The sequence below is a fragment of the Nicotiana tomentosiformis genome, chromosome 6, assembly GCF_000390325.3.
Source record: "Nicotiana tomentosiformis chromosome 6, ASM39032v3, whole genome shotgun sequence".
In the NCBI taxonomy this organism is placed as follows: domain Eukaryota; kingdom Viridiplantae; phylum Streptophyta; class Magnoliopsida; order Solanales; family Solanaceae; genus Nicotiana; species Nicotiana tomentosiformis.
The window spans coordinates 22,413,772-22,441,755 of NC_090817.1; the positions used below are offsets into that span (position 1 = coordinate 22,413,772).

The window sequence follows — 27,984 nt, forward strand, 5'->3', positions numbered from 1 at the left end:
CAACCCCCTCCCGAAAATGTTTTGACAATTTTGTCACAAGTGCGATCCTCCACAATATGGACAAGATCACCAGAATAAGAATAACCACCATACGACCGATTTTTATTCCAAAATATCATGTCAAGAAAGTTAAAGAAGTACTAAACTAAGCTAAAATTAAAAACTTGAACAGATAAAAAGTAAAAGTTTAATATAATAGGTCCCCGACAATGGCACTAAAAACTTGTTGCGTCCAACCGCACACGCAAGTATACATGGTCGAAAAGTAAGAAAACGATAAATAGAATATCATTACCCCGAGTACTTGTGATTAACTATCAACTAAATTAAACTAAAATAATTTATCTATTCAAGCGATTTTCTAAAGGGTGATTATTTAATTAAAATTAATCTGGAGTAGTACAGCAAGAAATTAAAGAAAATAAGTCGGTAAGCTTAGAGTCGAATTCAATGAGAGAAAGTATTCTAGGGCTATGAGTCAAATAACAATCCCGTTGAGTTTTTTACTAAAATTAAAAAATTAATTTATCTGGTTTATTCATTGACAGAGTTAATATTACTCGTAGCATTCTCCCGAAGTAATACTCGCATATTCAAGCTAACTAAACGCATATATTCCTAATTCTTATGGAATTAGGATAAACAAGAACGCATTAGTAATTCTGTCACGACCCGTAATTCCCACTCTCGGGACCGTGATGGCGCCTAACATTTCACTTGCTAGACAAGCCAACGTTAGAATAGTTTTTAGCCATTTTTAATAATTTAAATTATCTAATACCGAGTAAACTAAATAAAATAAAATAGAGTGAGAAAAATCATAATAACTGCAACATCTAGATACAATCCCAGAACTTGTGTCACAAGTGCACGGGCGACTAGAATAATATAGATAATAGTATGAATGAAAGTAAAACTATCTGAAATAAAATAAACAGCGAGAATAAGGTAGAACGAGACTTCAGGGCTGCGAATGCCGAGCAAATGTACCTCAAATCTCCCTCAGGCAATTAATCCGAGCAATCTACTGACCGCTGCTAGGACCGACTCCAAAATCTACACAAGAAGTGCAGAGTGTAGTATGATTACAACCGACCCATGTACTCTGTAAGTGCCGAGCCTAACCTCGACGAAGTAGTGACGAGGCTAAGGCGGGTCACATATAAAAACTTGTACGCAGTATAATAATAATAACAACAGAAAATAAACACAGGAAAAATAAGGTAGTTAACTTATGAAAATAAACTCAATCCTCGAAATTAGTAAAACCAGAAATATTAATCCTCAGAATCTTGTACGAAAACACTGAAAGCTAACACAATCCACAATGAATACCAAACACACAACCTGTTGCGGTGCGCAACCCAATCCCACCGTACAAATACAATCCTCCCTTATTTCACCATATCAAAATCACGTGTAAAATTCGTTGCGGCGTGTAACCCGATCCCACTATATAATCAAAATCAATATCACATTCCCCCTTATTTCACCATATCAAAATCACATGTAAAATTCGTTGCGGCGTATAACCCGATCCCACTATATTAATATCAATCCTCCCTTATTTTACCCGTTGCGGCATGCAACCCGATCCATAAATAAAATCAATAAATATAAGCAATTCAACAACTCAATTCACATGAATCTCTACGAGTAAAGAAAATAAAAAAGCCATAAATGGATCTCGTATCAAATCAAGGAATGCTACAATTAATACAAAGAAATAAAACAAGTCAAATATATGATAATTAAAGTGTACAAGTAAAACAATAAGGCATGTAGTAATTAATCATGGAAGCATGGGAGAAACAAATATTTTAGTATGAGAGAAATAAGTGGCAAGTAACAAGTTAAGGCATAGGAAGAAATTAAAGCATGTAACAGTTAAAACATGGAATAAAATAATTAATGAAATAAGAGAAAGCATGGAAACAAGTATTTTGACGGTGAATATACACTCGTCACCTCACATATACGCCGCTACCCGTGTAATTCACATAGCACATAGCTCAAGGGTTCCTAATGCCCTCAAATCAAGGTTAGATCCAACACTTACCTCGCTCCGCAAACAAATCAAAGCTCAACCGAGGCCTTTCCTCTAAAATACGCCTCCAAACCAATAGAATCTAATCAAAATCGACTCAATAATATCAAACAATGCTAGAGAAATTAATTACAATACATAAAGTTAAGTTCTTTACACTTTTCCCAAAAAGTCAACCCCGGGCTTGCTTGGTCAAAATCCGAGATTCGAACCAAAATCCAATTACCCATTCACCCCGAGCTCGATTATCTAATTAGTTTCGAAATTCGACCTCAATTTGAGGTCTAAATCTCAATTTTACAAAAACCCCTAATTCTTCCCAAATTCCTAACTTTCTACTATGAAAGAACATAGATTAAGGTTAGAAATTAATGGGTGTTGATGGAAATGGAAGAAAACAAGTTAAAGTATACTAACCTATGACAGGGTGATGGAATTTCTCTTCAAAATCGCCTCTAGGCCGAGCTCTACTGAAAAGATAGTGAAAAATGGGTGAAATCCCGTCTTTGGGATATTTAATAGACTGGGCGTCAGGTGTTCATCGCGTTCGCGAGACACCTGACGCGTTCGCGAAGAGCACTGCCCAGATGGCCATCGCGATCATGACAAACTCTACGCGTTCACGTAGGCTTAGCCCACCTCACCTTCACGTTCGCGAGTCTGGGCTCGCGTTCGCGTAGAGTAAAGGTTCCATTCCCAATTTCCCCCCTCTTATCACTACGCGTTTGCGAAGGAATGGCCGCGTTCGCGAAGGGCAGACCCCCCCCCCCCACTGCTCCGTGCTCGTGACCATCTCCTCGCGTTCGCGACGAACAATTCCTCTCAGTCCCAATTTAATCTTCGCGATTGCGGGAGTATCTTCGCGATCGCGAAGAACACACCAGATGACAGCACAATACAAAAACCAGCAAAATCTTCTAAGTTCAAATGGTCTGTAGCCTATCCGAAACTCACCCAAGCCTCTCGGGCTCCAAACCAACCATGCACACAAGCGTAATAACATCATACGAACTTGCTCGCGCAACCAAAATATCAAAATAATGCCTAGAAATACTAATCGAACACCAAAACAAATAAAATTTTTAAAGAAACTCAAGAACATGAAATGTTACAACCGGGCGTCTGAATCACGCCAACTTAACTCTGTTTTGTACCAAATTTTACAGATAAGTCATAAATACTGAAATTAAGTTATACCAAGTTTCAGAACTGAAATCCAAAATCGGTAGCAACAAAGTCAACCTACTGTCAAACTCATGAATTCTTTAAACCTTTAAATTGCTAGTTTTCAACAAACTACGTTGAATCAAGTTAGGGACTTCCGAATTTGATTCCGGGCATACGCCCAAGTCTCAAATCACGATACAGGCCCAAAGGGACTGTCAACATACTGATCTGGGTCCGTTTACATAAAATATTGACCGTAGTCAACTCAAATGAGTTTTAAGGCATGATTTCACATTTTCATAAATTCTCATAAAAACTTTCCGAAAAGAGGACACGGATTGCGTATGCAAATCAAGGAAGGCTAAACGGAGCTAATTGAGGTCTCAAAACACAGAAATGAAGGGTAAAACTAAAATTGACCTATCGAGTCATCACATTCTCCACCTCTAAAACAAACGTTCCTCCTCGAATGCACATAGAAAGGTACTTGAACTGGTGAATAGGTGTGGATATCTACTCCGCATGTCCGACTCGGACTCCCATGTGGATGCCTCGATCGACTGACCTCTCCACTGCACTCGAACTGAAGGATAACTTTTAAACCTCAACTGTCGGACCTGCCGGGCTAGAATAGCCAACGGGTCCTCCTCATAAGTCAAATCCTTGTCCAATTAGATTGAGCTGAAATATAACACATAAGACGGATCACCATGATACTTCCAGAGCATGGGCACATGGAACACCGGATGGACTGCTGATAAACTAGGTGGCAATGCAGTCTATAGGTCACCTCACCCACTCTCTCAAGAATCTCAAAGGGATACCTAGGGCTCAACTTGACCTTCTTCCCGAACCTCATCACACCCTTCATGGGTGAAACCCGGAGTAATACCCTCTCTCCAACCATGAATGCCACATCACGAACTCTACGGTCGGCATAACTCTTCTTCCTAGATTGAGCGGTGCGAAGTCGATCCTAAATAATCTTGACCTTATCCAAGACATCGTGAACCAAATATGTACCCAAAAATAGAGCCCCCCCAGCCCCCCCCGGCTCGAACCATCCAACTGGCGAACGGCACCACTTCCCGTATAATGCCTCATAGGGAGCCATCCGAATGCTTGACTGATAGCTGTTGTTGTAGGCAAACTTTGCAAGCGGCAAGAACTGATCCCAAGAACCCCCGAAATCCATAACGCAAGCGCAAAGCACATCCTCCAATATCTGAATAGTGCACTCGGACTGTCCGTCCGTCTGGGGGTGAAATACTGTACTCAACTCAACCCGCGTGACCAACTCACGTTGTACAACCCTGATCACATCCAAAGCACACCTCAAAAAAGATATAAAATGGTCATATGCAATAATAGAAACCCAACTAAGAGTCGGGATCGAATCCACAAGGAGCTAAGATGGGAGTTACGGGTATATATTTTAATTTGAGCAATTGGATTATCTAGATTCCACTTCCACAACAAGGATTTGTTTTCTTTTTCTAATGTTACTCTAATGATTGCAAAATAAAGAAAGAAGACTAGAGATAATTATTTTTAAGGTTTTTCCAAATGGATAAAAAGCCTATGGATGTGACCATGATCTAGGTGTTTGCCTAATGGGCTAAAGACTTTAATGCTTGTTTTGTCGATTGGGGTGTATTATAGCTCTCAACTCTAAATTATCCACTCAATACCTCTCGGTAAGAGAGTGGTTTTGCCCCCATCTGGCTTTCTCAAGACCAAATGGGTATCACCCAAAATAGTTGATAAGAGCTCCAGTCGGGTTATTACTATCTCTAGGTTGAACCCTTTAATAGGGTTAATCAATCCTCAATTGACTCAATTCCTTGTTGGCATAGTTATCCTAGACTAGGTCCCTCTTTCTCAAGTAGAGACTAAGTCAAATAGGCAGGAATTAATGTTTGTAACCATTAATTCTATAATTGAAGCATGAACAAAGCTAAATAATTAACACCCAATCATAAACAAGCATTAAATTGGATACCCATAAGATTTACACACTAGAGTTGGGTCATAATCCTAGTAAAAGTTTAGCTACTCATAATGGAGTTTAAAGAAAATAAAGAAGATAAATTAATTAAACTCATAATGGCAGCTTAAAATGATTAAATCTATTGTAAATACACCAAGGCAATGTAAAACTTCCTAAAGTAGTAAAGAAAAACGGCTACAACAACTTCAGAGGTTCAAACTTGACCTAATTTTGTGAAACTCGTCTATTTATACAAGACTAAAAATCTCGGACAAAAATGCCCCTCGGAAAGTTCTGCGGCAGCAAATTCCATGTACGGTCCACATATTTCTTCATATGGCAGGAACTGGAGTTCTGCGGCCGCACTTTTCTGAACTGCGGCCGCGAGGCATTCTTTTGCAACCGCACATTTCTGGACTGCAGCTGCAAGGCAAATCTTCTGCGGTCCGCACAATTAGGACTGCGGCCGCAAGGCACTCTTCTGCGGCCGCATAATTCTTGTGCGGTCCGCAATTCACAGAGGCTCCTGGACTTGGTCATTTTGCATACTCTCTGATCTTCGACTCTTAGCCCAGCTTTGCGGCTGCACAATTCATGTGCGGTCCGCACTTTGCGCAAATGTCTGCTAAATTCTTTCTCTTGGTTTGCCGCCGCAGATGAAATTCTGCTGTCCGCAATTTCTTCTACGGTCGCAGAATTCCTTCTGCGGACTGAACATTTGTGCTTCTGCGCCCTTAATTGCCTTGTGCTTCGGATTACTCCTTTTTGAGTCGGATTTTATCTCGGGAGACCAACTTCCAGTATTCCTGTAATTTTGCATAATTTTATTAGTTTCGAGAACATAATTCAATGCTTTTAGACTAAAATAAAAGCTAAAAGGTGCTAATAAGCCGTCAAAACCCCCACTTATCTGGCCCTCCAGAAGTGCGAGGTGAACTGCGTACCTCGATCAGAATTGATAGACACGGGCACATCGTGAAGACGAATGATTTTGCGAAAGTAGATCTCAGCTAACCGCTTTGAAGAATAGGTAACTGCCACTGGAATGATATGTGCCGACTTGGTCAACCTGTCCACAATGACCCATACCGCGTCGAACTTCTTCCGAGTCCATGGGAGTCCAACAACAAAATCCATAGTGATGCGCTCCCACTTCCACTCAGAAATCACTAGCCTCTGAAGCAAACCACCAGGCCTCCGATGCTCGTACTTTACTTGCTGGTAATTTAGACACCGAGCTATATATGCAACTATATCTTTCTTCATCCTCCTCCACCAATAATGCTGCCGCAAGTCCTGATACATCTTGGCGGCACCCGGGTGAATAAAATACCGGGAATTATGGGCCACTTCAAGAATAAACTCACGAAGCCCATCCACATCAGGCACACAAATACGACCCTGCATCCGCAAAACCCCATCATCTCCCACGGTAACCTGCTTGGCACCACCATGCCGCATCGTGTCCTTAAGGACAAGCAAATGGGGATCATCATACTGATGCTCTCTGATGCGCTCATACAAGGAAGACCGAGCGACTGTGCAATCTAGGATACGACTTTGCTCTGAAATATCTAACCTTACGAACTTATTGTCCAAAGCTTGAACATATGTTGCAAGCGGCCTCTCACCAACTGGAATATACACAAGGCTACCCATACTCACATCCTTTCTACTTAAGGCATCGACCACCATATTGGCCTTCCCAGGATGATACAAAATAGAGATATCATAGTCTTTCAATAGCTCCAACCACCTCCTCTGCCTCAAGTTGAGATCCTTCTTCTTGAACAAATACTGTAAACTCCGATGATTCGTGAATACCTCGCATGACACGCCGTAAAGATTGTGCCTCCAAATCTTCAGCGCATGAACAATGGCTGCCAACTCTAAGTCATGGAAATGATAATTCTTCTCATGAACCTTTAACTGACGCGACTCATATGCAATCACCCTACCATCCTGCGTCAATACTGCACTAAGCCCAATACGATACACATCACAATACACCGTGTAGGATCCTGAACCTGTGGGAAACACCAACACTGGCGACGTAGTCAAAGCAATCTTGAGCTTCTAAAAGCTTAACTCACACTCATCTGACCATCTGAACAGGGCACCCTTCTGGTCAATCTGGTCAATGGGGCGGCTATGGATGAAAACCCCTCCACAACCGGCGATAATAACCCGCCAAACCCAGGAAACTCCGGATCTCTGTAGCTAAATTAGGTCTAGGCCAGTTCTGAACTGACTCAATCTTCTTAGGATCTAACTTTATGCCCTCTGCCGATACAACATGCCCTAAAAAGGCGACTGAGTCTAACCAAAACTCACACTTTGAAAACTTAGTATATAACTGGCTATCTCTCAGAGTCTGAAGTATAATCCGAAGATACTGCCCATGCTCCTCTCGACTGCGGGAGTAGATCAAGATATCATCAATGATTACAATCATAAAAGAATCCAAATAGGGCTTGAAAACCCGGTTCATCAAATCCATAAATGCTGCTGGGGCATTTGTCAACCCAAATGACTTCACTAGGAACTCATAATGCCCATACCGAGTCCGAAAAGCTGTCTTAGGGACATCGGATGCCCTAATATTCAACTGATGGTAGCCAGACCTCAAATCAATCTTCGAAAATACCTTGGCACCCTGAAGCTAATCAAATAAGTCATCAATCCTCGGTAATGGATACTTGTTCTTGATAGTGACCTTTTTCAACTGCCAATAATCTATACACCCTCATCGATCCATCTTTCTTCTTCACGAACAACACGGGCGCATCCCTGGGTGAGACACAAGGTCTAATGAACCCCTTATCAAGCAAATCTTGTGTCACGCCCCGAACTCGGGAAACGCGACCGACGCTTAACCGAGTGAATCCGGTCGAGCAAGCCTATTAGATTCCTTCTACCCAAATTCATCCTTGAATAAAGAGAATACATATTTTTGTTAATTAGACAATAAGGTGATCATGTCTACAATATCAATTCATTTCTAATAGTTTCATCATTTTAAAATCTTAACTTTCACACACGTTTTTCATAGTCTTTAGTGGAACAAGCAATCCAAGCATAACATAACTAGTTTGACTTTCCCAGCACCAATATACAACCCATACTGTTTTTACAGAGCCTCTAATAGATATAGAAGAGTATTATGATAATGCCGGTAATAAGACTCCGGCTATACCTCAAACACAATACACAAGGAACACAAGATACATGACCCCGAAATGAAGTGGGGCTCACCAAGTCTTCTGGGAAGAGGGTGTACCGCTATCACTGATCAGTGTCTCCTACTGTGGAACCACCTGTATCCATTGAAGATGCAGCGCCCCCGGCAAAAAAAGACGTTAGTACATGTGGAATAGTACTAGTACGAATGACAAAATACCCTCTCAATAGAACTATAATAATACAAGTAAGAACAATCATAATATCAGTGGAAGCCTTAAACAACATCAAACCTAAAATTAGGATCAAGACAATGTTCAAATAAATTTTCATATCTTAAGTTGGGATGTATTTAGTACTAATATGCCACCGTTCACGATACCAATATTCATAATACCAATACCACCGTACTTTTAGCACGGAGTCCGATCACGAGTCAATCAGCTAGGCCATTTCATTTTGAGACATCAACCAAAATCAAATTTTCCAGCACAATCACCACTATGTGTGTGACATGGTATCCGATCATAACCCGATCGGCTAGGCCATCTCATTCGATACATCAACCTTTTTATACCAATCATCTCATTTCATACTTCTTTCCCATCTTTTCATTTCATTGGCACTAGTGGCAACAATTATAAAAAAATCATTCTCGGCACGTCAGCCGTATTTAGTAATTCATGCTCAACTTTTTCACTTTCAAATATCATCATCATCATCAACAACAACAATCAATTAGAGGTTTGTAGTACACATGTGAGAAATTAAGAGTCTTAGGAACATAGAGATGTTTCACAAAATTTGGCATAATAGCCTTCGTTTGAACTTGACTTGAAGTCGCAACATTATTAATGCACAACCCATACTTTGAACATATTCTCAATTGATAACATAACATGATAAAAGCATTTTGGGATACATATTGAACATATATATTTCAACACAATCTTATTCGGAATAGTCACTTTCATAACGAATAATTCGGGACTTACATAAATTACATGAATACTGTGGAATTCAATTCTAGGAGAGGAGTTTAGCCAACATACCTCAAATCTGTCCCTTAATAATACTACAATGATCCACTACACTAAGCAACTTCAATCTACAATAACAACATCCAATGGGACAAATATTAGTAACAAATTCCATAGGTTCATTGTATTAATAAATTTTATCGCCAAGATTACCATTCATCTCCTCTCTTATTTTCTCAAAAGTACTATTCATGCCATGAACTAGAGTTTTATAATTCAATATTTCAACCGCTAAACTTATAACAAATGCTTCAAATACTTCTAACTACTCATAATAAATGATTTTGAAGCATTGAAATTACCTCTAGTAGATCAATCTTGAAAAATCACAACTTTGGTAATTTTTGTGTTCTTGAGGATTTGATGATGAAATCTAGTATTTGGATATAAGAATGATGTTAGAACTCATGTATATTGAGTAATAATCAACCCAAAATATTATTAACAACTTACCTTAGTTGATTGGACTTGATTTGAGCTTAAAATTGTCTCTTCACCATCAAGAACCCTAACCCCCAATACACAAAATACTCTCTTCCCCCGATTTTGTATTTATAAGCCCAGAATTCTGGGTTTTGACTGTGGCCCTGGATGCTTCGAATCCCCACTTCACTCCTCTTTGAAGCCCGGATACGGACCTGGATGCTATGGAAGCACTTCACTGCGAGCCTTTCTTTCGGACGCGGCCTTGGATGCTTCGCATCCGCAGACTCCTACGCCAGCCTTTGATAATTTGGTCATAACTTCTTGTAGGAATGTCCAAATGACAAACGGTTTGAAGTGTTGGAAACTAGACTCAAAGTTCGTTAATTTGATAGGTAGAGCACCATCTAAGACTTTATAGTTTGGTATAACCATACTTTTGAAGTAGGATGTTTTTGCAAATTGAGACATCCTTTCCACTTAATGTATCCAACTTGTTCCACACAAATTCTTGCCATTTACAGAACTCCTTAGTATTTTCCAACACACCTTAAACATATATTTTCATTTCAAAATAATGTGGTTCTATCCCATGGGTCTCCTTTATTACTCGAACACGTTATTCCCCAATACCGTTGGCGCACTTTAAAATCTTAAATCATTAGGAAATTTTAACAAGGCCTTACATTCTCCCCCGCTTAGGATCAGTCGTCCTCGAATGAGGGTTAGAGTCTTCCATAGACACCTAATGTGACTTAAAGCTTTATCTACACACCAAAAGCTCCAAAAGTTTGACTAACTCCCTAAATTTCCAAACATTTCGTTAGAGTCTCCCTTGTAACTAAGCCTATCCACCTGACAGAGAACCCCAGAAACCAATCCTAATAACATATACATAATCCAATGATGAAATATAATATAAAAACAATACTAACCATGGCCTCATAAGCAATATATTACCAGAAAAGGAACACCCTTAACATTAACGGTACAAATGATACATAATTTATACAAGGTAACTCTTAGTATTTTCATAGAGCACAACTTTATAAATACATGGCTATTCAAACAAATAAGGATACTTCTTTTTCATTTCTTCCTCGGCCTCCCAGGTTGCTTCTTCAATCTGTTGGTTTTGCCATAACACTTTCACGGAGGTAATTTCTTTATTTCTCAACTTTCGGACTTGCCAATCAATAATAGAAACTGGAATCTCTTCATAAGTCAATTCCTCATTAACCTCAATAGCCTCTACCGGAACAATGAGTGTCGGGTCTCCAACTACTTTCTTCAATATAGACACATAAAATATCGGGTGCACTAATGACATCTCAGGTGGTAGCTCAAGCTTGTACGCTACCTCATTGAACCTCTGAATGATTCTGTATGGTCCGACATACCTCGGACTCTGTTTCCCTTTCTTACCAAATCGCGTTACACCCTTCATGGGGGAAACCTTCAACAATACTCAATCATCTTCTTTGAACTCCAAATCCCTACGACGAATATTCGAATAGGACTTATGACGACTCTGAGCGGTCTTCAACCGCTCCTTAAAGATCTTAACTTTTTCCATAGCCTGATGCACGATGTTTGGCCCTATCAACTATGCTTCCCTAATCTCGAACCACCCAATGGGAGATCTACATCTCCTATCATATAAAGCCTCGAACGGTGCCATCTGAATGCTAGCATGATAACTATTATTGTAGGCAAATTCTATGAGTGGAAAATGATCATCCCAGCTACCTTTGAAATCTAGAACACAAGCATGCAACATATCCTCAAGCATCTGAATAGTCCGCTCTGCCTGCCCGTCAGTCTGCGGGTGAAAGGTTGTACTAAGATTCACTTGATTACCCAGACCTTGCTGAAATATTTTCCAAATATTGGTCGTGAACTGTGCCCCCAATCAGAAATGATAGAAACAGGAGTGCCACGCAACCTCACTATTTATATACAACTGAGCATATTGTTCCATTGTGTAGGTAGCCTTAACCGGCAAGAAGTGTGCTAATTTCGTGAGTCGATCCACAATCACCCAAATCGAGTCAAACTTACGAGGAGTGCGAGGTAGTCCTACCACAAAGTCCATATTAATCATTTCCTACTTCCACATTAGAATTTCTATGTTCTGTGCCAACCCACCGGGCCTTTGGTGTTCGGCCTTCACTTTCTGACAATTTGGACATCTTGCCACAAAGTTCGCTATATTCCTCTTCATATCATTCCACCAATAGACTTCTTTAAGATCATGATACATTTTTATAGAGCCTGGGTGCATGGAATACCTAGAAGTGTGAGCCTCAGTCATGATTCTTTCCCTGAGACCATCTACATTTGGAACACATAGTCGCCCTTGGTACCTTAGTGTACCATCATCCATGCCAAGAGAAAAGGCCATGGTCCTATGTTTATGGATCCCCCCTTTCAATTGTTCCAACAATAGATCGTTGTATTGTTTCTCCTTGACTTCTACAACAAGTGATGATTCAATCCTATTTTGCACAATCACCCCTCCTTCACTAGAGTCCGCAAGACAAACTCCTAAACTAGCCAATCGACGAACTTCCTTGGCCAATGGCCTTTGATATGCCTCCAAGTGAGCCAAACTACCCATAGATTTCCGGCTAAGAGCATCCGCTACAACATTAGCCTTCCCAGAATGATACAGAATATTGATGTCGTAATCCTTAAGTTATTCAAGCCATCTTCTCTGCCTTAGATTCAATTCGTTCTGCTTGAAAATATATTGAAAACTCTTATGGTCCGTGGATATATCCACATGGACCCCATACAGATAATGATGCCAAATTTTCAATGCAAAGACCACCGTAGCAAGCTTTAAATCATGTGTCGGATAGTTCTTTTCATAATTCTTTAGTTGCTTAGAGGCATAAGTTATCACCTGGCCATGTTGCATTAATATACACCCAAGACAGATTCTTGAAGCATCACAATATACCACAAATCCATCTGTACCCTCTGGTAGGGTCAACACCGGTGCCGTAGTCAATCTTGCTTTCAATTCCTCGAAGCTCCTTTCACAAGCATGCGACCATTGGAACTTAATTTCCTTCTGCGTCAATTTAGTCAATGGAGAGGCAAGAGTAGAGAACCTCTCCATGAACCTTTTGTAATATCCAGCTAAGCCTAAGAAACTGCAAATCTCTGTTGGAGTTGTAGGCCTCAGCCGATTCTTCACACCTGCAATTGTTTGAGGATCAACCTTAATTCCTTCACTAGAGACTACATGACCCAAGAATGTGACAGATTCAAGCCAAAATTCACACTTTAAAATTTTTGCATATAACTTGTGTTGATGCAGGGTTTGCAGAACTACCCTGAGATGATGAACATGGTCCTCTCGACTTTGTAAATATACAAGAAGATCCATGAAAGTTGTCAGGGCATTTGTTAGCCCAAAAAACATTACCAAAAATTCAAATTGCCCATATCGGGTTATAAAAGCTATTTTCGGAACATCCTGCTCCATGATCTTCAATTGGTGATACCCAGATCGTAAATTAATTTTGGAGAAGTACCTAGCACCTTGCAATTGGTCGAACAAGTCATCTATCCTTGGCAGTGGGTACTTATTCTTGATTGTGACCTTGTTAAGCTACCGATAGTCGATACACATTCTCAGTGACCCATCTTTCTTCCTTACAAAAATAACCGGTGCACCCTAAGGCGACACACTCAGCCGGATGAAACCCTTTTCTAACTAGTCCTTCAGCTGCTCCTTTAGTTCCTTCAATTCTGCTGGTGCCATTCTGTAGGGTGGAATAGATATAGGATGCGTGTCTGGCATCACATCAATTCCAAAATCAATCTTACCCTTCCACTAAATAACTGGCTCATTTGGAAATTCGAACCTAACAGTCCCAATTCGGCAATCAAGCTTGGCAAAACAAGAATAAAGCCAATCCATCCCCATTATCACATCAAAATCGACCACTCCCAATTCTATAAGATCGGCCACGGTGTTCCGACCACGCAACGTGACAACACAATCGCTATAAATCCGCGCGGCCAAAATAGACTCACCAACCGGGGTAGATACAGAGAACGGCTCATGAAGTTGTTCCAGATCTATCCCAAATTCCATAACAACATAAGAAGTGACATATGACAAAGTGAAACCTGGATCAATAAGAGCATACACATCATGATATTGGACAGTCAATTTACTTGTGACAATATCTGGAGAAGCCTCTGAATTCTGGCGACCCCTCATAGCATAGAAACGGCTGGATCCTCCCGAACTTTGTGCTCTACCCCTAGCTGCACCACGCCCTGTGGGTGGTAGAGTGCCTCGAGCTGGAGGAGGTGCTGCAGATTTAGTATTTGTAGAACTGGCTGGCTGTGCTAGGCCCCTGCACTCACCCTGGCGGGACGAACGATAATCCCTCTAAATGTGACCCCATAATCCGCATCTGTAGCATATGGGTAAGTCCATGTAGCATATTCCTTAGTGCATCTTTCCACACCTAGGGCATGAGGGCCTCCGCTGCTGCTGGAATCTACCAACATGACGACCCTGCTGATAGGAGCCCCTTTTGCCCTGACTGGGCCTGAAACGGCTCCACTACTGCTGCTGACTGGGCCCTGATGACGGTGCACTAGCCGAAGACTGAGCAAAGGGATGAGATGGCCATGACGACCCTCCCCTGAATGTTGACTTGCCACCACCAGAAGAACCACCAAAGTTGCCCGTAGACCGAGCCTTATTGTTACCTTCTCGCTCCATTCTGTTCTTCAATTTGCGGGTCTCTGTGGCTTGAGCGAATGCCACCATCTTACCATATTCATATCAGAATTCAAGGAAGTTATAGCGGCCTCATTAATTACTAAGGAACTAAGTCCCTGCACAAACCAGCGCACTCTAGCCTCCGTAGTGGGCAACATGTAAATAACATACTTGGACAGGTACGCAAATCTCATATCGTAATCCTACACACTCAAGCTACCTTGCCTCAAGTTCTCAAACTTAACATCACGGGTTGCCTTAATCTCAACAGGCAAGAAATAATCAATAAAGGCATCGGCAAACTCACCCCACCTCGCCGGAGAGCTCCCCTCCTCATGGGACTCCTCCCATAGCTCAAACTAAGAATATGCCACCTCTTTCAGGCGGTAGGAGGCTAACTCCACTGCCTGTGTCTCAGTAGCATGCATAACTCAGAGAGTCTTATGCATCTCATCAATGAATTCCTGGGGGTCCTCATTTGGGTTAGCACCTGTGAACACTGGAGAATCCAACTGGAGAAACCTGTTCACCCTGGAACTAGCAGAATCCCCTGGCTGACTAGAAGAAGTGGGTGCAACATTTGATCTCTGGGCCTGGGAAGCCACTATCTAAGCCAACATCTGTATGGCTCCCCTAAGATCAACATCAGAAACAGCAGAATTGGAAGCTGGAACTGGAGGTGGAATTGAAATATCTGTTGGAGGGACCGTTAGACCCTCAGTAGGTGTAGGGACAGGTGCGGTCTGATCAGTTGTAGCAGAATCAGGCAGTTTAGTAACTCGAGGAATATTCTCACTCATTGGGTGCTCACCCGCATCACTAAATATAGAATCAACTGCTACTCTTGGGGTGACATTGGCTCTTTGGCCAGTTCTTCCTTTTTCTTAGGCTCCATATACTGAAAGTTAGAGTAAAGAACGAGTTAAAGGAGGAACAATCTTACAATCAGCTCTATCGCACAATCGAGAATATGAAAGAAGAGTATTATTCCTAAATTTCCATGTAGCCTCCTAATTATAGATGTGGTTGACAACACATCGATAAGAAAGACTCTACTAGACATGGCTCCGAGATATCCTAGGACACTTTTAACCTTAGGATCTGATACCAAGTTTGTCACGCCCCGAACTCGGGGAGCGCGACCGATGCTCAACCAAGTGAACCCGGCCGAGCAAGCCTATTAGATTCCTTCTACCCAAACTCATCCTTGAATAAAGAGAATACATATTCTCGTTAATTAGACAATAAGGTGCGCATGTCTACAATACCAATTCATTTCCAATAGTTTCATCATTTTAAAATCTCAACTTTCATACACGTTTTTCATAGTCTGTGGTGGAACAAGCAATCCAAGCACAACATAACTAGTTTGACTTTCCCAGCACCAATATACAATCCACACTATGTCTACGGAGCCTCTAATAGATACAAAAGAGTATTATGATAATGCTGGCAACAAGGCCACGGCTATACCTCAAACACAATACACAAGGAACAAAAGATACATGATCCCGAAATGAAGTGGGGCTCACCTAGTCTGCTGGGAAGAGGGTGTACCGATATCACTGATCAGTGTCTCCTGCTGTTGAACCACCTGCATCCATTGAAGATGCACCGCCCCCGGCAAAAAGGGACGTTAGTACCTGTGAAATAGTACTAGTACGAATGACAAAACACCCTCTCAATAGAACAATTAATAATACAAGTAAGAACAATCATAATAATAGTGGAAGTCTCAAACAACAACAAACCTCAAATTAGGATCAAGACAATGTTCAAATAAATTTCCATATCTTAAGTTGGGAGGTCTTTAGTACCAATATGCCACCATTCACGATACCAATATTCACAATACCAATACCACCATTTTTTTAGTACGGAGTTCGATCACGACCCAATCGGCTAGGCCATTTCATTTTGAGACATCAACCAAAATCATAATTTCCAGCACAATCACCACCATGTGTGCGGTATGGTATCCGATCACGACCCGATCAGCTAGGTCATCTTATTCGAGACATCAACCTTTTTATACCAATCATCTCATTTCATACTTATTTCCCATCTTTTCATTTCATTGGCACCAGTGGCAACAATTATAACAAAAATTATTCTTGGCACGTCGGCCGTATTTAGTAATTCATGCTCACCTTTTTCACTTTCAAACATCATAGTCATCATCATCATCATCATCAACAACAACAACAACAACAATTCAATTCAACGTTTGTAGTGCACATGTGAGTAATTAAGATTCTTAGGCACATAGAGATGTTTCACAAAATTTGGCATAATAACCTTCATTTGAACTTGACTTGAAGTCGCAACATTATTAATGCACAACCCACACTTTGAACATATTCTCAATTGATAACATAACATGATAAAATCATTTTGGAATACATATTGAACATGTATATTTCAACACAAGCTTATTCGGAATAGCCACTTTCATAACGAATAATTCGGGACTTAGATAAATTATATGAATACCGTGGGATTCAATTCTAGGAGAGGAGTTTAGCCAACATACCTCAAATTCGTCCCTTAATGATATTACAATGATCCACTATACTAAGCAACTTCAATCTACAATAACAACATCCAATGGTAGCAATATTAGTAACAAATTTCATAGGTTCATTGTATTCATAAATTTCATCGCCAAGATTACCATTCATCTTCTCTCTTATGTTCTCAAAAGTACTATTCATGTCATGAACTAGAGTTTTATAATTCAATCTTTCAACCATTAAAACTTGTAACAAATGCTTCAAATACTTTTAACTACTCATAATAAATGAGTTTGAAGCATTGAAATTACCTCTAGTAGATCAATCTTGAAAAATTACAACTTTGGTGATTTTTGTGTTCTTGAGGACTTGATGATGAAATCTAGTATTTGGATGTAAGAATGATGTTAGAACTTATGTATATTGAGTAATAATCAACGCAAAATATCATTAACAACTTACCTTTGTTGATTGGACTTGATTTGAGCTCAAAATCGTCTCTTCACCATCAAGAACCCTAACCCCCAATACACAAAATACTCTCTTCCCTCGATTTTGTATTTATAAGCCCAGAATTCTGGATTTCAGATGTGGCCCTGGATACTTCACATCCCCACTTCACTCCTCTTTGAAGCTTGGATGCGGACTTGGATGCTATGAAAATACTTCACTGCCAGCCTTTCTTTCGGACGTGGCCTCGGATGCTTCGCATCCGCAGACTCCTCCGCCAGCCTTTGGTAATTTGGTCATAACTTCTTGTATGAATGTATAAATGAAAAACAGGTTGAAGCGTTGGAAACTAGACTCAAAGGGCTTTAAATTAATAGGTAGATCACCTCCTAAGTCTTTATAGTTTGGTAGAAGCATACGTTTGATGTAGGATGTTATGCGAATTGAGATATCCTTTCCACTTAATGTATCCAATTGGTTCCACACAAATTCTTGCCATTCACAGAACTCCTTAGTATTTTCCAACACACCTTAAACATATATTTTCATTTCAAAATAATATGGTTCTATTCCATGGGTCTACTTTAATACTCGAACACGTTATTCCCAAATACCGTTGGCGCACTTTAAAATCTTAAATCATTAGGAAATTTTAACGGGGCCTTATATCTTGCAACTGCTCCTTCAATTCCTTCAACTTCGGTGGCGCCATACAGTATGGTGGAATATAAATGGGCTGAGTTCCCAGAAGATATAAACGGGGCCTTACATCTTGCAACTGCTCCCCGATTGATGGGAGCAGATTATTATGAGGCAATTAGCTAATAATTCACAAACTATCCCAAATCTGATTTAACTGATTTTTTTTAAAAAAAAGGATTTCCTCTGTTATTAGACTTGCTCTGTATGTGAGATAGCATGGAGTAAGTAGCATCAATTGAAAGTACAGAACAAAAAATAAAAAAACTTCTTTTCACGCCTTTAAACTCACTTTCACGCCTTTCTCGGTTCAGAGGGATGCTGACAGGAGGTTTCTTTCTGCTAAGGGCAGTGTTCCAATCGGCATTGGCAAGAAGTCAAACATAAAGAGAGCTATTATCGACAAGAATGCTCGTGTACGGGACAATGTGAAGGTTGGAAACCTAATCAATTTTTTGAAGTCATTCCGCTATTATTATGTCTGAAATTCTCATTTACACAAAATTTGTTCCGCGTGCTCCAGGAAGCATATGATGATGATATGTCCTGCCAGGGGTGGAGGGAGAGCATTAGTTAGGGATTCGGACAAACCTAATAGCTTTTGCTTAAACTTTGTATTTGTAATAAAATTCTTAAAATATGTATAGATATTTAATTGCGAACCTAGTAGCTAAGACGAGTTATGTGTTTAGTCCGACTGACTTCTCTAATTATCTCATAGATTTTTCCTTTTAATTTTTTTTTTCCATAATATGAATGAGCTAAATAAGTTTGATTCCCTAACATGGAATTTTATATTGTCAGATCACTAATATTGGCAGTGTTCAAGAAGCAGCTAGGGAGACTAATGGATACTTCATTAAGAGCGGGATTGTTAATATTATCAAGGATGCACTGATTCCTAGTGGTACTGTCATCTAAGGGGGTGAAACTTGCATTTCCTCCAAATTTTTGGCCAAACAACCATGAGTTAGAAAGGTGTTAGTTGTCCTCTCTGCTGTAGAAATCTAAATGTTGTGTATATTAGTGTAAAGCTACTCCTCCAAATAGAAACTGATCATTTCATAAACACCTCCTTTTGGCTAATTACAATTATTTTACTCATGTGAATGGCAATCATGGGCAAGATTCAAAGGTAGAAACAAAGATTCTATCTTCTCTTTATTATAATTATCAACCGTTTCCTTTTGTGTTCATCTTATGAAGTCTAAATTTTAGGCACATCAAAGATTCAAAGGTCAAGGAAGTAACTTTTTTTCACTCGACCTCCATGGAAAGATTCAGGAAAAGATGTAGTTATTAAGAATACAAACTAAGTAAAATATACTCTCATTGCTTTCATAGAAAAATCTCTTAAACACACACAAAACAAAGTCTTCTTATTATAAGTGAGAAGTCCACAACAAAATAGAGGTCACTAAATCTTGATCCAGTTACATAGATAATCCAACATACTATGACATCAAGCAGGGGCGAAGCTATGTTGGCCCGAGGGTGATCAACTGAACACCTTTCGCCAAAAAATTATACTACGTATAAGGTAAAATATTAAGTAGTTGTTATTAATTAATAAATAGATTTTGAACACCTTTACGTAGCCCACAGGGCAAAGAGTGTTCAAAATTTGAATATCCTTATTGAATTTTCTGACTTCGCCACTGACATCAAGCAGTAGCTAGTGATGTACATGGTCGTTTACATTAGCTGCCGGGGCAGGATAGCTCCCTCCGGGAGACTCCCTGGTGCTCCGGCGGTTGCTGTCTAGTCCGCCAAGCCTTTGCGTCACTGCGAATAACGATATCAACACATTCAAATGTCTAAAACACAAACTTTAAACACACACACATTGTTTTGTCTAAAAACAAAAGGAGAGATCAAGAGTAAAAGGGAAGATATGCAACACCTGGAATTGCAGAGAAGTCTGAGAAGATTCTTGCTGCTTCACCATGTTCACACCACGAATTCATGCACAGTACAAAGAAAACCAGCATTAACAGAGGCCATGTAACTGTGTTCTTGTAGATAGACATTTTTAATTTCCACGCCTAGGCTTCTCTAAAACTATATATCTTGTTCCACTTTGCCTCCAAATATGATTTTTTATAGCAAGTCCAAAGTGTGGAAGAATAGGGGTGGAATCAGCTTATCCATAAATTATGTGTGGGTTCAGTATGACAGAATTTGAGAAAAATGTTTCGTATATGTCGTCTTTGACTTTTGGATCAGGGGCGAATGTAATGTGTTATCGACGGGTTCAGTTGAACCCATAATTTTTTATGCGGAGTAAATATTTATTAAAATTGTAAAAATATTAGATATGAACCGATAACTTTAAAAATATTATAAGTTCAATGCTAAAAACTTTAATAGTTGAACCCATAGAGTTTAAATCCCGAATATTCTATTTTGGAGGAGAGAATGTATAATTTTCAACCCTATTGGATCAGAAAATATTATTGATCAGTATAAGAAAAGTCTACTAACTTATGCTACAGAATGTTATTTTTAGTTCCCTTGTTTCCCGAAAATGCTATACCAAATTAAAAGAAAAAGAAGATACCTCCCTGCTTAACGGTAGATTAAAAAAAGATACTATTCGACATGTGAAAAAAATAAAATTCTAGAAGCTAAAATTAAAGGTTCATTCTAAGTTTATTGAGGGGTTGATTGGTTTGAATGAATAAGCACGGAAAGGAGGAGATATTAATTTTTATTTATTTATTTAAAAGAGCGTCTAATTTTTAAGTTAAAATGTAACACTTATTTTTCTCCAATCAATTTCCTTTTCACTCTACCCAATTGATGAAGAAGCGATAGTGAAAGATCAAAGAATAAATAACGAAGAATTAGTCAAATAATTCTTATTATTAATTTTTAATGTGTAAAAAACTGATATGACAAGACAGAAAATGCTGCCAAGCATGTATCCTAGAATTAAATACTAATTAAACATAACTGTACCATTGCTGTTGCTAATCCCATTCGTTAAATAGATTTTCAACAAATTCAGCCGTTCTTAAAGAAGAAGTCAAAAGAAGCTATTGAATTATGGAAGCTACCTTATCTAAAGATTAGACTTTTAAAGAGGGACCATTCTTTATATAGTTTGTTTAACGTCTTAACGCATCCTTTTATATGGAAAAAGATTCAGTAAAGTACAATTACCTCAAAATATTTATTTTTGGGTCAAACATGCGAAATATTTTGTTAGTAGTTGGCAGTAGACTTCATATTGAATTTTATGAACCACTTCATTTAAAATTTTAAATTTTAGAAATGAGGGACTTTTATTTTAATTAATTTTACATCTACTACAAGTGTTTTAAGGTCTTCAATATCTCTTACTTATGTCGATATCACCATGCATTTATTTCAAACTAACCTCCCCTCGCTCATAAAAGGAAAAAGGGGTGAAAAAGGAAGGGGAAAACATGGACAATGTTGATTTTTATAAACATTGTGGGAAATTTCAATATGAAGGTTGAAATTTAGAGCAAACAACTCCACCACAAAATTGCGGACCGAGTCGACCGTGTGACTTCAAAGAAAGAGGAGTAATATCCGATCGCTTTGTCGAATTGTGATAAGGATTTCTTTTTTTAGGAAAATAATAGGAGATTATTTCTTATTCATCATATGTTTCTGAAGGGACAAGATTATGAAGGCATTTTGGTATACTCAAATCAATTTATAAATATCTTTTGATGTACTTACGTGTTTACCCGTTTAGTAAATACCAAAAGTGTCCATAAGTCACGTATTTTAAGGATTTGTTTCCCACTAAACCCACATTTAACTTGCCTACTCGAAATACATGGTTTAGTGATACAATCTTGCAGATTTTGCAGTCGTTCAAAATTAAATAATTGGAACATAATTCCAAATTTTACCTACCAATGTAATCTTTATCAATCATAAATAATTGGCAAAATATAAACTAATCAGAGAATAAAAATGGAGAATTCAAAGCTCTCCAATGGAGGTACCTGCAGAAGAAGAAAAGAAGGGAATGCTATAAACTTATAATAACCGCTCACATTTCATTACTTGTGTATGCCAATATATACAAGTGAGTATGCTAACAAATTACTCCCTCCATTCACTTTTACTTGGCAGGTATACTAAAAATAGATTTTTATTTTTACTTGTCACTTTACGCATATTAAGAGAAGACAAATTTTTTTTCCTGTTATACCCACAGTATTTATTAATCATTTCAAATCATTTTCTCTAATCCAATAAAATATGCATCAATTAATATGAGTATCATGATAAATTATGCACTTCATTTATTATTTCTTAAGAGGTGTGAAAAGTCAAAACGTGCTAAGTAAAAATGAACGGATGGAGTAATAGCTAAGCCTGTAATTAAGCTTAGCTAAGCCGGAACTAGGCTGTTATGCAAGACCAGTTCACGACTAACAGTAGACTGCCACCTGGACACCTTCACATAACCAACTTGTATACTAGCTTAGCTCCGATAATACTCACTCGCCCTCAAGCTGGAGGGTGCAATATATTGATCGAGCACACCCAGCTTGCCCAAAAGATGCATATGTTGGCATTGCCCCAAGCCTTTGGTTAACAAATCAGCCGAGTTGATTTTGAGTAGGCACATATATATATATATATATACATGGTCTTCACCATTCCATCTTTGATCTTATATATATATATGAAGAAGTGACAATCAATTTCGATATATTTAGTTTGACTAGTATTTGTATAGCAGCTTTAATTTGCTATCGCTCATCACTGTAACAACACTTTGTAACTCAACAGCTAACTCCTTAAACAAGCAAACCAACCATGTAATCGATCTCTGCAACAGCTGATGCTATACTTTTTTATTCTTCTTCAGTTGAACTTCTAGACATAGTGTGTTGTTTCTTGGATTCTCAAAAGATGAAAAGGCCGGACTTTCCAAAGTAAGTAGGACATCCAATAAGTTTGTAATAATTTTCCTTTGTATGCCCTTTCAAGTTACAAAAAATGCTGCTTGTCTTTGTACCCTAACCTTTACCAACTTGAATAGCTAATGGATCAGATTTGTCAACTATAACAGTTAGACAAGAGCAATGTCGAGATTCATCCTCTTATCATAACATAAGTTTGGTTTAGAGAAGGTATATTCATATTAGAATTCAACATAATTTGAAAAATTCACACACGATTAACTTTATAAAACCGCTCTTCCTAGCGGAGCTCTTGAAGGGGAACATCCTAATGAATGAGTATGAGCACGTTACCTAATGGATGAGTATGAGCACGTTATACATCTCATATTAGACCCCAGAAAAAAAAAAAAGAAAAAAAAAAGAAGAAGCTAAAAACAGCCTGCTCAAGTCTTCCCAAATAAGATGAGTGTTCGCAAACGATTTCACTGAGAAGTTTTGCGGACACCAGACTGTTATACAAGACCAGTTCACACCAACAATAGTAGACTGCCACATGGAACCTCCACATAACCAGCCTGTGATACTAGCTTCGGTAATTATAATCTACTCCTATTTATTTTCTTATAATAACACTCTTTTTGTTCTAAAAAGGAGTGGTAAAATTCAGAATAACAAAGTCAAAGCATCTGACTGGAATCAGACTGTTATACAAGACCAGTTCACCACCAATAGTAGACTGCCAATTGGACACATTCACATAACCAGCTTGTGATACTAGCTTCGGTAATAATAATCTACTCCTATTTATTTTCTGATAGTAACACTCTTTTTGTTCTAAAAAGGAACAGTAAAGTTTAGAATAACAAAGTCAAAGCATTTGACTTTTTATTTCAATTGAAGTGTCAATTTCACTAATTTTTCAATAATTGAAGTAACATATTTTGATATTGCATAAAAGCATTGCAAATCAATACTTTTTATACTGCGCCTCCAAAGAGTTGCCTAAATACATCTTGGTCGAGTGGAAATCAAAAAAGTATAAATTTATATGTGAAATTTAATAAAATTATAACAAATATTTCTAGATTTGTCTCCATCATCGAGAGTTTCCTTATTTCTTGCTCATCGGTGGTGGACTATAGACTCTGCGTGCAACAAAAAAAATTACTGTAAGAAATCTTTCAGAAAACAGTTAAAAAAGACAGAAAAAAGTCAGTTAAAGTCTCTTAGGTCCGTACAAACGACCAGGAGGATTTGCGGCTGGCGAAGGATTGGGTTTGACGAGAATCTGCCTGTTTCTGCGACCTCTGATAAAACTCATCTCTTTGAATTTAAAAGGGGATATGTTTAAGATCCTAGATTCGCTTTCTACACACAATGTATCCATTGATAAAATAAGAAAAATAACGAGAATGTAGAAAGCAGAAATATTCTTCATTTCTTGACTTGTCACAATGTTTGTGTGTTAAGTTCTGAAATGTGTCTTTGTCATATAAGCTTCTAGTTGAGATGAAGAAACCCACACAGGGAATTGATCTTTTAAAATACTCATTTAGTTACGCGTTTGCACTTGCCAACCATAACTTAAGAGTCAAACCTCTACAACTCAATATTGAATAAAAAAAAATCATGTTTGAATGGAAATTTCCGGTCAAAGAAAGGGGAAAAAAAGAGAGCAGAGAATTGATGACAAAATATTTTCCTATTAAATGCTCAAATAATAGAATGACATGTGAAACCAGAAACAAATGAAAAACAAGACAAGTGGAAGTCAAGACCGAGGGCAGCAGTCTCGGTTGGCACCGGGAAGCCCCCGAAGGAAACGTTGCTCGTGAAGACAGGTGAATGCCTACCACCCGATAGCATTCAATGAAGAATATTATTCAGTATTAAATACATAATTCGTTATAGAGAATATATATGACATTTATAGCCAGTCGTTACACGTTTTTCAATGCCCTCCATAATTATCATTTAAGAGGGGTTTGATCCTAGGACCTTATTACCTAGGTGCCACTATAAATAATGATTCCAACAACCATTGGAGGGGGACGAATTTTCTGATAAACTTATACTATATACTGTTCAAAGTTTAATTTTACTTTACTTTCTTGCTTCTTAATATTACTATCTTCGGAAGCTCTATTCCCGGAGCCAAGCTCTCTGCTGTCTTATCTCGATTTCAACGCTAAGTTTTACATTCTTTATTTAATTTATTTATCATTTGGGATTAAATCGATTCGCTGTCTATAAACCACGTATAAATTCAACTGTACCATTTTACGGTTACAGTTTGGCGCTCATTGTGGGGCTTAGACAGTTGCGTCATTGAGTTAATCCTTGCATCTATTACTAGCCTGTTTGATTCTTTGTTCAAAGCAAAAAAATTATTAAAATGACAGATAACAATGTCAACGTCACACACAATATTGAGGCTCAAAAAAATCAGCCTTAGCACGAAGACTCGATCAGTGATACCCGCAACGAGGGGGATGAGGCCATGCCGGTCCATGGCAATATCCACGACATGTACGAGAGGCAACACCTGATGATACTGAGAACGAGCATGTCGCTGAAACAGTAAGAATCCTGAGGGATCAGGAGAAGGCTATTATAGGCCACCTCTCACGACAGGATCATGTCATGACGGAATTGAAGCAGGCATTATCGGGTGCTTCCAACAATGCGAATGGACGGGGTCCCATTCCTCCCGGTGCTCCCGCAAACCAAGCAACTCCGAGGGTTGACAACAATACCCCGAGGGGAAAAGTTGCCTTCTATAGGGCCAGGGGGAACGGTATAGGATCCGATTCATGAGGGAAATAAATGCCCGAATAGATCAAATTCCGGGTGCACTGCCAGTATTAAAAGGACGAGATTCAAATAAATACACCCAGTTGTCATTCAAACCAAGCATGACACCAGAGTTGATCCCGAAGCTATTCAAGATGTCGGACGTGCCAAAATATGATGAGACTTCGGATCCTCAGGAGCACATCACCATCTGCACAATGGCAGTAAGGGGAACGACTTAGCTCCACACGAGATCGAGTCAGTCTTACTGAATAAATTTGGGGAGACCCTCACGAAAGGGTCCCTAACATGGTATTCGCTTTTACCCAAGCATTTAATAAATTCCTTTGAAATGCTCGCTGATTCTTTTATCAAGGCCCATGGCGAGCCTAGAAAGGTACATGCCCAAAAGGCCGACATATTCAGTATTGCACAAGGAGAATCTGAATTGCTATGGGAGTTCGTGACCAGATTCTAGAAAGAAAGGATGCGGTTACCGGCCGTACCAGACGAATGGGAAGCTGAAGTATTTACTAAAGGGTCGAATCCAAGAAGCTCCGACGCTTCCCGAAAATTGAAGAAAAGTCTGCTCGAATTTCATGCAACAACATGAGCGGATATTCACAATCGGTACGGGTCAAAGATAAGATTTGAGGACGACCAGATCGGTTTCCCGGCATCAACCAAGGGTCGGGACCGAGAGAAGAATAAAGAGAAATCGAAGGAAGATTTCGACACAGATCGACGGTCTTCTAGAGGTCAGTTTTGCCCTATGACAGGGCCGAAGGACACGGTAGAGGTTTTCAGTCGACGGATAGATTCTCTACCGATGGGAGAGCTGATCGCGGCTGGAATAGTAGATCATTACAGGACAAAGAGGTATCATGCTCTCGAGACTCCGCTTACCCCAGGCTATCCTAATACAACTTCAACGTCAGTGTGGTGGAATTAGTGTCGGTTATGAGGAACATTAAGGAAGCATGGTTCTCGAAGCCAATGAAATCCTACCCCAGTCAAAGGGATCCTAATTTATGATGCGAGTACCATGGGACCAACTGCCACCAGACTGAGGGACTACTGGCATCTGCGCGAGGAGGTGGCGACGTTACTGAAAAGCGGCCATCTCAGAGATTTCTTAAGAAACCGAGCCAAGAACAACTACGGTCGCAACCGGGATAACGCGAAATCCTCAAAAGCAGGAAAAGATCCCCCCGTCTGACGATCAACATGATTTTGGGGGGGAACGAAATTAATGGTGTAACTTTCTCGGCAGCGAATAAGACGAAGGTATTAGTGACTCATAGCAAGAGATTTTGGGAAGTCGCTGAAGACGACATCACCTTCACGGAGGAGGATGCAGATGGACTCCTACTTCCACAAATCTATGCCCTGGTAATCTCTCCTAATGTCTTAGATTTTAAGATCAAACGCATTTTGGTGGACCCAGGGAGTTCGGCTAACATTACCCAATGGAGAGTTCTAGAACAAGCTAAATTAACCAGAAGCATAATTTCAGCCACGAAGCTCCTCGCCGGGTTCAATATAGCCAGTGTAACAACTCGAGGGGAAATCCTACTGCCCACAAATGCTGAAGGGGTAATTAAGACAACCCTTTTCGAAGTAGTAGATAGCGATATGGATTATAATATCATTCTTGGGAGACCATGGATACACGAGATGAAGGTTGTACTGTCAACATACCATCAACTCTTAAAATTCCCAACGCCGGAGGGGGTTAAACAGATAAGGGGTGACCAACCGACGGCAAGGGAGATGAACACGATCTCAGTTTCTAGAAGCAAAGAGGAACGCATGCAACAATATGTAGTGAACGTCCAAGCTCTATTCGCGCGGTTTAGAGAATGGTCAATTACACATATCCGAGGGAAGAAAATGCGGAAACAGACGCGCTAGCCAATCTGGGATCGTCCACGAAAATGAAGGTAACAGACCCCTGTACGGTCATGCAACTTTATGCATTCGGTATTGGACGTAGGCAGCTACTACTAAGTAAACGCGGCCAATTTGGTC

The 27,984-nt window shown here is 39.4% G+C and overlaps 2 long non-coding RNA genes across 2 annotated transcripts; both read right to left on the minus strand.

Moving 5' to 3' along the window:
- Positions 1-19,575: 19,575 nt before the first annotated feature.
- LOC104088651 (uncharacterized) lies at positions 19,576-20,412 on the minus strand. The gene is made up of 2 exons (XR_011409082.1): positions 20,164-20,412; positions 19,576-20,047 (listed from the first exon to the last, which is right to left on the minus strand). It is a non-coding gene; the product is annotated as an uncharacterized lncRNA (long non-coding RNA).
- Positions 20,413-24,054: 3,642 nt separating this feature from the next.
- LOC104088652 (uncharacterized) lies at positions 24,055-24,651 on the minus strand. Its single transcript, XR_684623.3, has 2 exons — positions 24,399-24,651; positions 24,055-24,305 (listed from the first exon to the last, which is right to left on the minus strand). It is a non-coding gene; the product is annotated as an uncharacterized lncRNA (long non-coding RNA).
- Positions 24,652-27,984: the final 3,333 nt, after the last annotated feature.